The sequence below is a fragment of the Podarcis melisellensis genome (assembly GCF_964234715.1).
Source record: "Podarcis melisellensis genome assembly, chromosome: 4".
In the NCBI taxonomy this organism is placed as follows: domain Eukaryota; kingdom Metazoa; phylum Chordata; class Lepidosauria; order Squamata; family Lacertidae; genus Podarcis; species Podarcis melisellensis.
Genome location: NC_138531.1, coordinates 60782866 through 60800250, shown reverse-complemented (window position 1 = coordinate 60800250; position 17385 = coordinate 60782866). Strand labels below are relative to the sequence as shown.

The 17385-nt window shown below is 40.4% G+C and overlaps 1 long non-coding RNA gene across 3 annotated transcripts in view; it reads right to left on the bottom strand.

Annotated features, from left to right (window-relative positions):
• The window catches only part of LOC309368110, a 123452-nt gene that overhangs the window by 58331 nt on the left and 47736 nt on the right, over positions 1-17385 (bottom strand). Inside the window, exons 4-5 of one of the 3 annotated variants that reach the window (XR_014167546.1) lie at positions 13931-14021; positions 13655-13674 (exon numbers count right to left, since the gene is read on the bottom strand). The exons of 1 other annotated variant lie outside the window; for it this stretch is intronic. This is a non-coding gene — a long non-coding RNA (uncharacterized lncRNA). Of the gene's footprint in view, positions 1-13654; positions 13675-13930; positions 14022-17385 lie in introns of those variants that run through there. One more of the 3 variants, XR_014167545.1, reaches the window with a different exon arrangement.

Sequence of the window (17385 nt, the reverse complement as noted above, 5' to 3'; positions counted from 1 at the left end):
ATGTCTGCCTTAGTTTTCTATTTGACATGCCGTTTACCACTATTTAACATTTTACTGCATTCCCATGTTGTTTTGTGTTTTAGGTTTTAATTGCTATGTAGAATAGCTGGACAGTTAAGACAAGAATAAAGTACTGTATGCCATTGTGAAGTAAAATTTCTTTAGCTGTTTGTTTGCCCAGCATTTCTGAAAACATAACACAGTTATACTTAGATGAAAAAGACAAAGCAGTGCCTTAATGTTTTACAGTATAGATTTATGCATATGACCAGTCACTCCAATATCCCTACAAAGACTAGATTATAGATTCCATAGCTCTTCAACTTCTCCTTCAGCTACTAGAGATAACGGTCCCTAGGCTGTGAACATTTGGATCAGCAATCATTTCTTATTTTCTCTTTAAAGTTTTCGTTCTCTTTATTTTCATGTTTAACCCTCATCCAACTTAGTAGAGTAATACATTCCAGGTGCACTTTTCATTGTGCAGTTTACACATAGGTAGATCTACAGGGTAGTCCCTCTAGTACATTGTATGGGAAACAATTTGTGACAGTATCCCTAAATTGTAACCAGTACCAATTAGCATTTTCCTTCAGAAAAGAGCAATAAAGTGTTAGCAGGTTGGCACGCGGGGACATCATGTTATGTGAGGACATTTCACTAACCAAGGACAGTTTTCTTGTAGGTTTCTTGAGGTTAGAAACACACACACGGGGGGGGGGGAGATTAATGTTAGCAATCATTAGTTCTTAGCTGCAATGAGGTTTTTTCTATACATTTTAAAATCTTTTTAGAATATTTTATTTTAAAAGATAGTTTTTGTTGTTTGCAATTGAAAATTCAAAAATAGTTCATTAAAGGAACAGAAATGAGGGCATTTTCATGCAGTTTTTCAGAGACATTTGTTTTTTAACTTTTCTATAACTGTTCATCTGTGAGAATTTTATCAATTTTTATTGATTTTAGCATGTAACAAATATATTCACCTTCATACAATCTGAAAAACACCACACAGAATGTTTTTGGGGTATATTTTCTACCACAATGAAAAGTTCCAATGTAGAATGTAGAACCCAGACAATATTTGTGCCTGTGGTGACAGATGAAGTGTGCTTGGCAGTTTCTAGACACCCAGAGCCATAAAACACTTATTTGGAGAAGGTAAAATTTTGGGGGACAGGAATCATTTGCTGCATATCAAGCAAACAACACCATTTTCTCCTAATAAAAACCACATACCCAAACACATTTCAGTGCATCAAAATTAAATATGTGTATAGAAATCTCAGGAATCCTTGTGTACACACACCACAATTATTCAAGCTGTATGTACACAAACCAGTCTGAATTGTGTAAGTAAACAGAGAGAATAATCCTCAAAGTAAAAAATGCAACATTATAATCACAATATCAACAAAGTTTTTGCTTCTGGCACCATTCATCACATCAAATTACAAGCCTTGCCAATCTTACTTTTAAACAGATATAGTACATTCCAAATGGACAGTGCTAATACTGAGTTAGATAAGAGCTCTGTGTTGCCATAAGATAACATATGCCTCTGGGGCACTGCCCTATGAATCTTTATGACTTGACTAACTCAAGGAATGCATTCAATATAATTTAAGTATTACAATCAATAGCGTCGGAATACCATTAAATATCAGATCACGATAAGAAAAAGATGAAATTCTTCAGCAGTTTTTAGCTAGGGATATATATATATATATATATATATATATATATATATATATATATATATATAATGTTTTCTCATTCTTTCTTTAACTTCATACTCTTACAGCTGTAGACTACTGCTTTTAAAATGACATGATAAAAAAAGGAAACATATTTAGCAGAAAACTATAGCTGTTTGATCCATCTATAATCAGACCACTGGAAATGATATAAAATTAGTGTTTTCTCTTGCTGTGCCAAATTCTCTCTTTCAAACCACCTTTCAGTTTGCTTATTCAGTTGTGTACATGTTGTGACAAAGTCATGGACATACGGCAACATATAACAGCAGCATATCTTGTCGAAAATTTAACATTTTGAATGCCCTATCTCAGTTGGTAGAGTATGAGGCTCTTAATCTCAGGGTCATGGATTCGAGCCCCATGTTGGGCAAAAGTTTCCTGCATTGCAGGGGGTTGGACTAGATGACCCTTGTGGTCCCTGATTCTGATGTCAAAATAATGTGGCTTGGAAAATAATACCACACGCACTGTGACATGCATGTGTATTTTTACATTTGTTAAGCATATCTCCTGTGGGTTTTGAACATACAAGAATTTTGTAAAATGTGAAGATGAAATTGAAAAGGAATAAGGGCACCAGCTACAACAGTGAAGGACAACTACAATGTTATTTGTGGTTGTAGGCTACACACTAGAAGCAACATGAAACTCAATAGTGGCACTTGAACCAGGAACTGAGAAGCCAGGTATGTCTGGCACCAACCTTAGCCATAGAACTGAAGCACTTAAGCAGCTTTGTGTGAATGAAGTCAGTTTGCCTTCCAGTCAAGCAGTTGACTAGACTACTATATCCAAAATACATGAACAGATGTTGACTCCACTCTATCTTTGGCTAAAAGTTAGCATGTAAGCATTTATTGTGCATGGTTTTCATTCCATAAACAGTAACTGGAGTGAATTGCAGCATGCAGGGACTGTACTGTAACCCTGTTTTCTGCACCAAAACTCCCTACCCTTCCAACATGAATATTAGTCCTGGAAGGGGACCCTCTACTAGCTTTTGTTTAATTTTTGGCATCACTGTGGTGCACAGAGGGGAGGGAAGCTCCTCATTCATTATGATCCTAATCCTGCTCCTCTTCCTTTGCTTTTTAAAGAATGAAAATGTGCACATGCAATGTTTACATGCACACAATGTCTCATGTAGAAGAGGTGAACAAGTTTTGGTGACCAGCACAATTGCTGTAACTTCCGCCCGTTATAACCCTCTATTACATAACCATATGCACATCCCATGTTCTCTCATCATTCACTTACCGAGATGAAATGTATAAAAGCTACACTTACTATTGCACTTACCCACATAAAAGCAATCATGTGGCCTTTTTATCAGACTGTCAAAACATATCTGGGCTATAATTTGACACCTTGTTTCCTTCTTTTGTAATCTTAGAAAAATGAAAACTCTGCCCGAAGTAATTTTCAGGAGTACCAAGACAGGTAGAAGTACAGAGAGATACTAAAGTTTATCTCAGTTCGTAAAATTTCTATTATTTACAATGATTACCCATTCATGGCACATTCAAAACTTCCATTATCAGCAAAGGGAATTTAGAAAAGAAGGTCAACCTATGAGGGTCTCAGCTGAAGTTTTAGCCAATGCAGCGTGATTGTACTGATTGGAAGCACTAAACCCTAATCTGTAGACTATGATTCACTGATTGCAAAATGTCATAGCACATAACAAATTATAGCTGTGCATTCCCAGGGATATATATCTTGGCTATAAAACAGTGGAAGGCTGGGTTTTGGCATACAAGGACTTAGCCTGGAAGCAATTCTTCTTAATTCAGTTTTTTAATATGCACACAGCACATACTTTTCACAGGCACATCAAACCACTCTCATCAAAACTAATGAGCCTAAATTCGCTATTTCTTTCTTTTTTTAGAAAAAGGGTAACATTCCTGAAGTACACAGCTTTGATATACATGTTGCATACATGTTATTACAGTAATTACTCCTAATTTTCTTAGTTACATCAAAGTATTAATTCTGTTTAGCAGAGAAACATAAGCCAAGAGCCAAGGAAGTTAAACCTGGCTCTTTGAGCCTAGTTAGATTTGACAAGCTGAAATTTTGTGTCTGGCTATGCTGCTTCTATCCTTGTAACTTCTTGATTGAAGCCACATTATGTATATTTTTGAAAAATCTGGAAGTTCAAGCACCTGAATTATCAAGGAAGCTTGCCTTGCATGTTTAGGAGCCAAAATGAAGATAGTGCCCCAGTAGGATAGCAGTAAATTACACTGGAAAGCAGTGCAGTATAGGGAATTCTTAAAAGCTGGGAGCTTGTTATATTGCTACTAAAATTGCATGACCGTGAATTTGGACAATGGAGTCCAATATCCTGACTGATATTTATTTTTAACATTTGTCAGGTCCCTGCCACCATGAGCTTAAAAGCAACAAACAAAAATGTGGAGGTGCAGACTAAGCACACTTAAACTATTTGACAACTGTGAATAAGAATTAATGCAATAAGCCTTTGGGGGAAAGATTTAGTTTATATTCTCTCTTCCCTGCTAGATGTCAGAAAATGTGGAGTTTTTCTTGCCTTTGCAGTGGGCACCAGACTTTCCAGCTATCCTAGGACACAGGCTATAGCTGAGCAGAAGATTCCCTTTTGATTTTCAGTTTCTTCTCTGCTCCATGTGCTCGAATGGCCAAAAGTAATCCAAGCAGACATTGGCTCTAATCCATTATCTACAACAAGTGGGAAAGTCCTAGCTGGGAAAGGAGGATATGCTTATTTAGCTCCCATGCAAAATTGTGAGACATTTGCACCAAAAATGTTGGTGCATTTTCAGGAGGATTCTTTAAAAAATGCAAACTGATGTGTAAATGTAGAGAACTGAATTTGGGATGACCTAAATCAACAGATTCTCCCATCCCTGCTTTTCATAGCTCATTCCTCTACCTCACCTGGTATCATTGCCACGTTGAATAAGCCTCTTGATTCCGCATCATGTTATATGGAAAGAAATAATGGCAATGGTTGCTAATATTTATTGCTCAGCTGGGGTTTAATTTCTCTACCAGCACAGCTGCACACATGGCATTACTCCAGTTACTCAGTACTTTTACCACTGTGCCAGCTCAACTGCTCGTATGCTCCAGCCATATTGCATGCAGGTCTTCAGGTGAGTAAAACCTTGACCCTTTCCCTCAGATATTTTGTATTTTCTCAATACTTGTGGGTCTTAATTTGCTTCCTTCTTTACAGCTTTTTTATGAACCCCATCTGGATAGTGTGATGGATGTTAGATGGAGTATAAATTCAGCTACCCACATGATATATTCCTGAATCCATGGCATGACATAGCTTTCTAACAGAAAAGCAACTTCAGCAAGGAAATTGAGTTCTCAGCAATATCTTGAAAATTAACATAGCAGATGCTTGACTTGAATAGTGCTTTTGTCTGAAAAACAGAAAGTGGGGCCACAAAAAATAGCTACATTTCCTGTTTATGTTTAGTTTAACCTTGGTAATGGCCCATTTCAAAGGTTGCATGAATACTTCAGCTATGTTGATAATAAAATAGAGCTTTGATTCTCCTCCCCCACCTTGCATTTAGATCAAACATATACCCATATTTTTCTGTAATTTACAGTGTAGTGTTGTCAAGGAAGAAAGTTATAACCCCAGGCATACCATATGTAGTTAGCAAGTTCCAAAAAGGGGAGGGGGGTAGCAGTCAACAAGGGATGGGAGGGAACACCAGATCTGTCTCCTAGACTCAAATTGCTATCAGATGCATCTGCTTATCATTTTTATTGCAAAGGCAATGCAGTGCCAAAACAATATGGACTTATATATTAGTGTTCTTGCAAATTTCCCGTTCTGTTGTTTTCCACTGAACTGCAACTTATGACAGCTAAGCTTGCCAAAAGCAGTGTTTCTATATTGTATACCACCCTTCAGTCATCTAAAACATATAGCCAATCTTTAAAAATATTTTGTCTTGAACGTATTATTTGGAGCTAATGTTCCTCAGGATTTTGCTTCCTGCAGCATACAGTAATTACAGGATCCAATACATTTCTCTTCTACAACTGAACAGAACAAAGAGGAATTCTGCACATTTATACCAGAAGTCAACACTCCCATCAGTTCACAGTTGCTTCGGTGTGGTATGTTATTCTCCCAAGTACAGTGGTACCTTGGGTTACATACGCTTCAGGTTACATACGCTTCAGGTTACAGACTCCACTAACCCAGAAATAGTGCTTCAGGTTAAGAACTTTGCATCAGGATGAGAACAGAAATTGTGCTCCGGTGGCACAGCAGCAGCAGGAGTCTCCATTAGCTAAAGTGGTGCTTCAGGTTAAGAACAGTTTCAGGTTAAGTACGGACCTCCGGAACAAATTAAGTACTTAACCCGAGGTATCACTGTACATTTTAGTGTCCTTAGGAGAAACTAAGCCTTACAAACTTGCATCTAGTGTGTAGGGCAGGAATTGGCAACCTTTTGGGGTCTGTAGATGCATTTGCAAACCAGAGAAACTGCTATAGGCACCGCATAACCGCTGCAACCACTTACACGAACTCACGCTGCTCCTGCACACATACTCAAACATGCCCACATGCTCTCCCACATGCAAGCAGGTGGGGGGGAGTGGACTGAAGATACAGGGTCTTCTGCTTCAATAGCAAAATCAATAGCAAAGTAAACTACATCCCACCCACACCCCAAATAGTCAATTATTTAAGTCAGTTATGAACCAAAAACTGTTGTTGTCACATACTCACCGAGAGCATGATGGGCTTATCTCCTTCCCCAAGTCTTCCTCTGAGCCCCACACCCCCTCTCCTTTCCTCCAGCTCTCCTTTTTAAATGGTGACAGAGGTCTAGTGTAGCAGAGAGAGATAAAGACAACTTATTTCACAGCAGGAAAGGTGATGTATTCTTGCTATTTGCCAGTCTTTTGCATGCCAAATAAACAAGTTTTCCTCGGGGATAAAACCTCCAAATAAGCCAAGAAGAGGAAAAGGTAGATTGCATTAGTTTATAGCAGTGGGGAACAGAGCAGCAGTGGCATTCTCCTAGAAGCAGTATTTGCATTTGCTAAGGTGAGGGTGAGGCTCGGCACTGTAATGATGAAGCCCAGGGAGCTTTAGACCCTAAAAAACAGATCACAGGTGTCAAAGGTCAGGGTAAAGAGCAGTAGCAGTTGGTGGAGTGGCAGAGGTGGGGCACCATGGGCAGGGCACCCTTGTTCCCCTGGCTTCCCAACACTAAGCATCACTGCTGGTAAACAAGGAGGAGAGGGGGAGGTGTGAGGCAGCAAGAAGCTTGGTGTAGTGCAGCTGCTGTGTGGGCACAGATGTGGAGCCAGTCCAACACCTGCACCCACACTGCCCCAAGCGCCCCCCCCCCCCGCCGCCGCCCATTGCCTTGGCCCTACTCAGTAACAGGCAGTGATGCTCAGCACTGGGTTAGTGCTGCCCTACCTGTGCCTCCCTGCCAACTGCTACTGGTAAAGAGAAGTGTTTTCACCATGCATACAATGAGGGAGCCAGGTGCACCTCTACAGCGAGAGAATTCCATGACTTAGAGACTGTCACATAGAATCAGGGTGTTATGTAGCCAATGTGCTGCCTGGCAATATCTCTAGTGACAAGCAAAGCTAACTGAGAGTACAAATATTTGAGCATACTGATATAAGGGGTATTTTAAGCAAAATGCGTCAAGCTACTAAATTTTATCATAATAAATTATTTGCCAGCACCTGCTCCGGTTGTCTCCTCTTCTGTTTCTTGTACATGTAAGCAAAATGTATTACCTTACCTGGATTGATTGATGAATGGCTTTTATGTATTTTATATTTAGTGTAATGCTAATGTGTTTTTTATATATATTGTTCTGGGAGCCGCTGCAAAAGTATTTCAAAGTGGATTAGAAGTAAGCACATACACAAACAGTATGGGGCCATCTCTCAGTTAAAGAGAACATTAAACAAATTTCTAGATTCAATCCATGGCATCTTCAAGGATCTCATTTAAAAGGATCTCAGGTTGCAGAAATGATAATACGGGGTTACACAGACAAGGGCTCTAACCTGGTATAGGGCTGTTTCCTATAACTAAACAGGAGTCCCTCAACATCATTCCTGTGAGTTAATATACATGTAAGCATGTTAAGTGTGAAATGTAACTTAACAAATGAAACTGCTTTTCTCAGGGCAAATTAATGTCCCTTCAAATTAAAGGTAGGTAGCCGTGTTGGTCTGCCATAGCCGAAACAAAAGGAAAAAATTCATTCCAGTAGCACCTTAGAGACCAACTAAGTTAGTTATTGGTATGAACTTTAGTGTGCATGCACACTTCTCCTGAAGAAGTGTGCATGCACACAAAAGCGCACACCAATAACTAACTTAGTTGGTCTCTAAGGTGCTACCGGAAGGAATTTTTTATTTTCCTTCAAATTAAGTCCCTTTCCAGGGACTTAAAAAGCATTCTGAATTAATAGCTTCTGTTTTATCAAGATTTTCTTTGTTTGCATCTGACGTACTCTATATTTATGAAAGAATGGAATCGTTGTGTGATCCATTGTTCATTCAGTGTTTTGTCCACAGTGATCCCTACCTAATGCAAGGCAGAAAAACATCACAAAAATCTATTTCCCATTTCTGCCAGGATTCTGGTGCCTAAAATTGCCACTTGAAAAATTGAACTTGAACTTCTACAATCAATTAATCAATGACAGAAAAGCTCCAAGGTCTGGAGTGTTAAAAATGACGGTGACAACAATCTCCATTTTCTCTTTATTAAGACAAATATTCTTAGAATTCCCCCCATATTATTCTAAATTGATAATGCAAGTGTGAGTGAAATGACATTTTAGTAGCTCCCCTTGTCCAATCTTTGGATCCTATTTAAATCTCATTCTGTCAGATGAGTATAATTTCTTTGCATTTCTAGTTGTCATCATCACGGTAGCATTCTGTATATTATCATTACAGCTGATCCATTTTCTTTGAAAAATAGCCAATTTTCAACTTATCTTGGGGAGACCATTATTATAAGCCTCACTGGCATCTAAGCAGGAGTTGAATTAGATTATTTGTGACTTGCATCAGAAAAATCTAGTTCCTGGATTCCATTGCTAATCACTTCCAATTTATCATAACTTGTAGATATAGCATAAAATGCTGGAAAATGTATTGCTGCAAATATCCAATACTGCTGCATAAATAGATGGTTACAGTACAACACCTTTAATAACAAAACATTCAGGTCACCATTTATACTGTTTGGATGCTTGTGCACTTGGATCTTTCCAAGGTATTTTTTCTGGTATGAGAGCCTGAAGTTGTGGGTGAGATTGCATTTTAGACTATATGAGGGGTATGGCTGAAGTGAAAATGATCAGTGTTTCTGGCTCCCCTCTCCTGATGCAATGTCAAAGTGGAACAGTTAAGAGTTCAAGCATGTATTTTCTTTTCCAGAGGCCATCTGGAACTCATAAATCATATCCTACATGAGATCTGTGATTTTTACCCATTTCAGATATTACATAAAAACAGTAAATTAGAAGTTTGAGTCACATCACTTCTAATGCAATTTTAAAGTTTCCTCTATATGCTAAAATCTACCAAATTTATGCAGAGAATCCCAGGATTTATAAGTGGGGGAAAGCATGCTCAATGCTGACCACTATCTGTAAAGAGAACACTTTATGCATGGGCTTTATCTAGCCCAGGAATTGTGTTTCTAATCCTGCAGCCCTTTGAAAGACATTTCTCCACTTTGGAATTCCCTGGGGTAATAAAAAGGTTGCATATCTAAAAGTTTCCTATAGCTTTATCATAGTAGGAAAGAGTAATGCAAAATTTGAGATACTGTGTACTTCACTTGCCCAGGCAAGCACATTATTTGACCCATGAGAGCAGCAAAATAAGCAGACTGTACAACAGTGATGGGATAAGATCAGGCCAAATCTTTTTTGGCGGCAGCAGGCAGGGCAAGGGTTGGCATGGCTTTGGGTCCCAGGATCAGTTCCTCATTCCTCAAGCCCCATGTTGATGGAATGGATCCGCTGGGTTTGGATTGCTCCAAACCTGTATGACAGGAGTTGGCCAGTGTTGAACCTTCCCGTGGTACATGCCAAGCAAGCAAGGTCTCACTAGGAGACCGGGGTGCAGATTCCAACCAGGCAGATACCGAACCCACGCTTGGATTTGCCATGGTCAGTCTTCCCCTCAAGCTCCTTATGGCCCCCCCTATACTATGCTGATCCTGACCAATGCCATTTCCACCCTCTTACATGCATTGTTCTTCCACCTAACTAAGGAATGCCATAATTTCACTGAGGGAAAGGTGGGAAAAAATCCCAACAAAGTGCCAACCAGGTTGAGAGGGGGAGGGGAATTATTTCCGGCCCTGTCAACCAATGACCCAGAATTGCTCAGTGAAGGCTCAAACCCAAGGGTAGGCAGGTGGGAAGCTGTCAAAACAGAATGGCTGTGAGCTCCCAGGGAAGCAGCCTTATATAGGCTTTCCCCTCCCTTCTTCAGCAAGGACTCATGGGACAGCTTTTTCCCATGAGCCCACCACACAGAGAAGATTCTGAGTAAAACCTTGCCCAGTATTTTGCTGCAATCTATGGGCCACAGTGCCACTGGGCAAAAGCATCCCATCCTTACTGGGCACAGAATGGGGCTTAAAAGGAACACTGTGATACCGGGGCAGGGGCAGTACCAGAGTGCAGGAGGCCTTTGGCACAGTGCCACTGATAGGCCCACCACACAGCCATAGCTGCATTATTTTTTCTGCTGCTGTCTCCACAGTGGCAGCACCCGAACTGACCACCCTCCCTGGAAGTATTTTAGTAGTGGGCAGGTGGTGGTTACCTTTTTTTAAAAATGGGAACCAACTCAGCTTCCATTCATGGTAACTGCCCATCATCTTAATTTACCAAACGTACAATGCCCTGGTCTATATATCTATGAAGTGCTTAGCTTTTATCGAACTATCCACAGATCAATAGCCCCAGGCAATGCATTTGGGGTAAATTAAGATAGAAAGTAAGGAATGCGGGTGGTGCTGTGGTCTAAACCGCAGAGCCTAGGACTTGCCGATCAGAAGGTCGGCAGTTAGAATCCCCGCAATGGGGTGAACTCCTGTTGTTCGGTCCCTGCTCCTGCCAACCTAGCAGTTCAAAAGCACGTCAAGTGCAAGTAGACAAATAGGTACTGCTCCGGCAGGAAGGTAAACAGCATTTTCGTGTGCTGCTCTGGTTCACCAGAAGCAGCTTAGTCATGCTGGCCACATGACCTGGAAGCTGTCTACGGACAAACGCCAGCTCCCCCGGCCTATATGAGCACGCCAACCCCAGAGACATCCGCGACTGGACCTAATGGTCATGGGTCTCTTTACCTTTACCTTTTAATATAGAAAGTAGCCGCTATGGATGGCAGCCAAGATTCTTTACCATTCTAAAGCATCACTGACACTGGTCTATTGATAAAACAGCCATCTAGAAACCAGGCAAGGAAGCTGATGAGTGGCCATGTAGTTAGGTCAGGCTGGTCAGGGGCTTCCTCAGTTCCTGCAGCTTTCAACCAGTGCCCAAGTGGCACCAGACCTGCATTGGAGTGTGTAATGCCAACATTGTACCACCTTGGAAAACAGATGACTACAATATGAAGTGGCTCAATTGTGACCATTACCCTAGAAAGTGTGTAGGAGTGCTCTAGATCCACCAAGAACTGAGTAGGGTAGCCAACAAATTGCAGGCACCAAATCATACACCGCAAACACATACTGATCTTGAAGAGTAAAACAGTCTCCAATTAGCCAAGCCGGAGGAGTGAGCATGCCAATTTGCTCCAGTACCCACACTAAAAGCAAAGAAGAAAATATATTGGGGTATCCCTGATCTTGAAGCCCAGTACAACACAGAGTCACGGATCTGTGCCTTCTGCAAGATTTGAGCTCTTCCTTTAAAATCCTATACCAGCTACTGTAAGCACAAGAAACCTCTCACCCATTCTTTGGTCCATGGTTCAGCAAAGCATAAGGCTGATCCATAAGACTGTTGAGGAGTAAAGAGAGGGGTCCCATTAGAACCTGTGAGCTACCCAACCATTGTACCCCTGTTTATTTCCTACAAGTTCCTATCTGATTATTATTCTGTTTGCTAAGTTTGAACTTGAAAGGACATGATCCTAGAAAAAAATGATTAACTGGTTATCCATATACTTCCTGTATCGTGAGTCTACCTTGGAGGAAGAATTTATTGTCTATGTGGAACCCAATTCCATCTTACAGGAGGAACGTTGGAACACAGGATTAGTGTGTTGATCTTTACATTAAGTGTTAGGAGGTCAAGGCAGCCATACAGTACAGTCTATAGGATACGCTTCAGATAAAGAGTAGAGTAGGGTTAAGACAGTTCATAATGGGGATATCTTCTTATATCAAGTTATGCCAACTGCACTGATGGCATGATCTACGGGAATGAACCGTTTAAGAAATCCAGATTGACTCCTTCCAGGAGATCCCGGAGAGCCGCTGCCTATCTGCATAGAAACTTCTGAGCTAGAATGGCCTGTCCTTGTATAAATCACTTTCCTAAGTAGATCCATCTTCTTGGTGTTATATGAGAGCAAGAATGGCAAAGAAGATAAAAACGTTGCAGACTGCTGGGTTCAAGAGCAGACTCAAAACATCCCTCCTGTTTGATGAGCATTCTTTGAATACAGTTGTCCAACCAGCTATGAATCCACGGGGTAGTATTTTCATGTAACTTGTATTAAACGAGTTGGACAACCAAAATACCATTAGGAATTTGGACAAACACTTTGCTGAAATCATATTAGAATCCCTTCAATTCACTAAGATGTGAACTGATTCTAACAAAGGGAAAGCATTGGCAGGATATATTTTTGGCATAACTATGTGGGTCTACTAATCACTGGAAGAAAAACTGAAAAAAATAATAATTACACCACATACTGCAGACAATATAGCAAATGCAAACAGATGCCCTGCCTCCCACACAGCCATCTTGCACCTATGATTTATTGGATCATTGTGAGAGAAAATCATAGAATCATAGAATCACGTGTATTAGAACTAAAGTACCCCAACTCCCAAAAAGGGACAAGGTTTTTGCAACTATTATATTAAAACTCAAAACATCCAAAAGCCTAGTAACCTTGGGGAGAAGACAAGCAGTAGTGCCAGGCCCTTCTTACTGGTAATAGGATATGAACTGTCTGTTTCAGAATTCCCAGCATGAAATTGATGCTGTGTGCATCATTTTCAGTGGTGCATTATTTCTGTGCTTCTCCCTAGCAGAAATAATGTGCATAGCTGGTAGTTCCTGTTCCGTACTAACTCATAAAGTGTATTTTTTCTCCCCAAGGATGGAACTGGAACTTGCAGGCCCTTCTGGCTTCAATGCTGCTTGCAAACATTCACATAGGTATACTAGTTTTTGTAAGTGCTCATGTTTGCGTGCACACAACATCCTTAATTTGGGAGTTCTGAATCACCTGCTCTTGCTTAGAGGCAGTATCTTTATAAACCTCCCATTTTTGTTCTCTGGGCTTTATAAAGACAGTAGCATATGTGCAATTTTTGGGGGGGCTGTCTGCTAAGTCTTCAGGAATGCTGATGCAATGGTGTGCACAATCACAACAAGGTTCCTTTTTGAGCTGTGCATCAGCAATGTGCACATGCACTTCTGTTGATCAGTAAGTTAGACAGGACAAAAAGACACAGGAGAACAGAAGGAATGGAAAGATTAGTTCCATTGATTTACATGGTTTGATTTTCCGAAGCATGGAGATGTCACGAAGCCAACTGCCATTGTGCAACATCAGTCTGTTTACTGTGTGATATCAGATTGGCTGAATAAATCCATGTTATCTTATCTACAGAACTTGCTGTCAGCCATGGAAGCTAAAAACAGATGTGCAGAAAAAGACAGAAAAGGCTTTAACATGAACTTTGGGGTTTTGGATTTTTTAATCAACTAGGTAACTTATTCTGCCCCCCCAAAAAAAAGTATAAAGCCTCATTAAACTTGGGGATGCTAATATTTTGTAATGGACAGTATGAATTTTCTTTGCACCGAGCTCTGTGAGAAAAGGTACCTGGCAATATAAATCCATGAAGCATTCTGTTTGCTTAAATAACAATGGAGCTATTATCTTACCATCATTGCTGCTGCTGTGGATTTATCAAGTATTCATGATCCGTTCTGTGATATAGTGTCGTGACATTGTGTCCAGGGACAGGGGCAAATCCTGCATGTTGAGCAAGCCATACAAGCAGACAAATAAATACTTCTATGTTGTTTTTAAAGAAAGCACCTGACATTTCTGCATGAGAAATAGTTTCTTAGGAAAGGTTATTTTAATTAGTTTTGCCTAATAAATGGTCTCTAGTCCCACAAGGAAAACCTTGTAATCCTGATAATAGCAAATACAGATTTTAAAAATGGATGTAGACTATCAAACAATAGATCATGAAAACATATCCTCTGAATGGCATCTGGAATCTGGGATTCAGGCCAGGAAGTAAAAGCATTCGGGTTATGAATTAATGCAGTTCCAAGATCAAAAGATCAAAGAGTTTCCTCAATCTACCATACAGAAAACATTTGATTTATAATTGTTTGTCTTGTTTCTGACTTCCTAAAGGAAAAGATTGTTAGCCAGGAACCTCTTCAGAAGTTTTAGCAGCAGCCTTTGGGCTTCCAGATGAATTATTAAGACATTGTTACCATACGTGCATTAATTCCTGAACTTTCCAGGCTTTTCAGCTTTTGCATGCCCATTTTACATAAAGAAGTTCTCCAGATAAGCCTGTTCCAGAATCTCCTATAAAAGGAGCCCTGCTGAATCTGACAAAAAGCCTATCTAGTTCAGCATCTTGTTTCTCAGAGTGACCAATCAGATGGAAGTGGGAAACTTGCAAGCAGGGCTGGGCACAATGTCCCTCTCCTGCTGTGGTTCCCCAGTGACTTGTACTCAGAGTCATGCTGCCTTGATACCTCAAGTAATATATATGCATCATGATGAGTAGCCACTGACTCATCATAGACACTCCTTTCAACACATAAAAACACCTTAATGGATAAATACAATTCCTACAGATAATAAAGTTTCTGTTTCTATTTCTAGCTTTTGCCTGCTCAGTGAAGCAAACTCCAAAGGTACTGTCTCATTTCTGCACAAACCTCTCAATTCATGTTCCTGGAATAAGAAAACTTCATTTGTAATGAAACGGGACAAAGAAATGGAGGAAGCAGAGAATCAGAAGATAATGAGGTTATTAAACCCTCTCTTTTTTTCCATCAGGAGACAAGATGCCTATCAAACTGAGGTAAATATGCATTATATTGACCAAAAATGTCCTCATAAATGTTGGAAGAGATGTGGCAACAGAGGAACATATCTACCTACTTAGTGGTATTGCCCAAAGGCTGTATTTTCTAACATGGTGCCCTCCAGATATTTTGGACCTTCTCTCCCATTGGCCATGCTGGCTTGGAATTTTTGACGTTGTAGTCAAAACATCTGGAAGGTAGAAAGCTGGGGATGACTGCCCTAAGGTCATCTGATTCAGGGCAGGGTTGCTTGGCCACATAAAGTCCATTATAACATGTGGGGAACAAACTGCTTAATCATGGGTAGGCTGATCAGTAATCAGCCTGAATGGACAGCAAGTGGGTAATGGTGGGACTGGTAAGGTGTTGCAAAAGCTCTTCTCTTCATGGAAATAAGAGATTTGAAGAAAAGAGGGGTTGCCTCTTGCCATAGGATAACGAAACTGGCAGGGAGTGGTTGGCTGGGTTACTTATCCTCTCACTGCTACACTACTTCCTATGATGAGCAGGGCTTCTCTAATCTGACAGGAAAACAGAAAAGAAAGCAAGGAGTAGCAGCAGCCCTAAACTCTGAGGAATCTGGGTCCCCAGGATTATCTGTGACACAGAGCATATAATCCCCTTGAACCCATTTGTAGTTCTGTTGGATTACTTAGAGAAAGAGAATATTTCTCTTAAATGAGATAAATACACATTTGTGTGTTTTTACTCACAATATTCATAAAATAAATAAAATAAATATTTTATATGTACTTTAATGTGCTTTCTATGTGCTTTAAACTCTTTTTTTTACATTTTTAAACCAAGAAATGCATTACAACATTCAGAAAAGTGCAAAAAGCAAATGATGACTCTTTCTAATCTGCATAACAGTTCTGGAAGTACAAATTAGGTTGGTTCAATTAAAAATATAGGCTAATGGAATATTCCTAACTGGATTTCCCCCTTAAAGATACCTGTTCTGTGCACACAGATAAAGCATACCATTTATGTTATCCTAATTTATATTTCTAGCACCAGAGGGAAGCCACCTATGCCCCCCACCCTGTGATTTTTAACTTCCCTGTTGTTTACTGTCTCTGAGCCATTAAAAGATGCTTGCTCACAGACAAAGAATAAGAGTAAGCCCAGTAGCTGAGCTGTCTTTGGTTTCTTCCAGCTACCTTGGGGAGGCAAGTACAATTTGTTCCTTGCATAGGGCAGCCTGCTGTGACACACCCTGTGACACCCCTGTGTCCTAAACATTCATCCAACCAATAAATGCTGCCTTTCCACAGCCACTGGCAAGAATCCAAATCTCTGCTTCACATGACCTGGAACAAACACTCATCGTTAACAGGCTATGCTGTGACAATCATTCCCTATGCTACAGCTGTTGCAGCCAGACTCGGTGTCACTGGAGCAGAGAAAAACTTCATGAAAAAGAATATGGTTGTTGGTCACATACAACAGTAGGGATTCAGAGACTGAAAGGAACAAAATATCCTGTCAGCATAGCTGAAAGGGAGACTGAGTGCGATTTAAGCATATCTGTTCCCTTGTTGTTGTCCTCTCTTTTCTGCCCAAGAAATCATTGCACACAAATTATATTGAGATGTACTGCGCACTTGCCTCCTACATAATCAACTGTCCATTCAACAGAACAAGTGATAGCCAAAGCTCACAAGGACATCACTGTCTCAGCTGCAGGGGTCCTAATAATCAATGGCGCCTGACTCTTCAGGAGACCGTCTGAGGCAGTTCTGCCCTCTGATGGAAGTAAGATAGAAGTAGTCAAACTCTTGGGGAGGGGGGATAATGGCATAGCTCAGAATATCCTTTCCGTCAAGTTTTGGAATCATCAGGTTCATGTCTGTCATCCCCTTCTGCCTGCTCTTATCAAACTCATTGGTGTAGATCTGAGATTCATAGAATCATAGTATTGAAGAGTTGTAAGGTAGCCCAAGAGTCATCTAGTCCACATCTAATCCTGCCCACAGCCATCCCTGAATGGGCTCAAACCACCAACCTTCTGGTTAACAAACAGACACAATGACCCATTCAATGTTTCCTTGACTATGAAGTCTTAAGGTGTTTCCCCTGCAACAAAGCAAGGATTATTTCTCAATATTTTTGGACCACTGGGCACATTTGGATTTTTAGGAAGTTGTGTGGATGCCATTCACAAAATGGCTGCCATACCCATATGGCATAACATAAAATGGATGCTATACCTGAAAGAGCAGAAAAAGAGAGAGAGCCACAACAACGGTGTGAATGTGACAGCTAAATTGGCCACA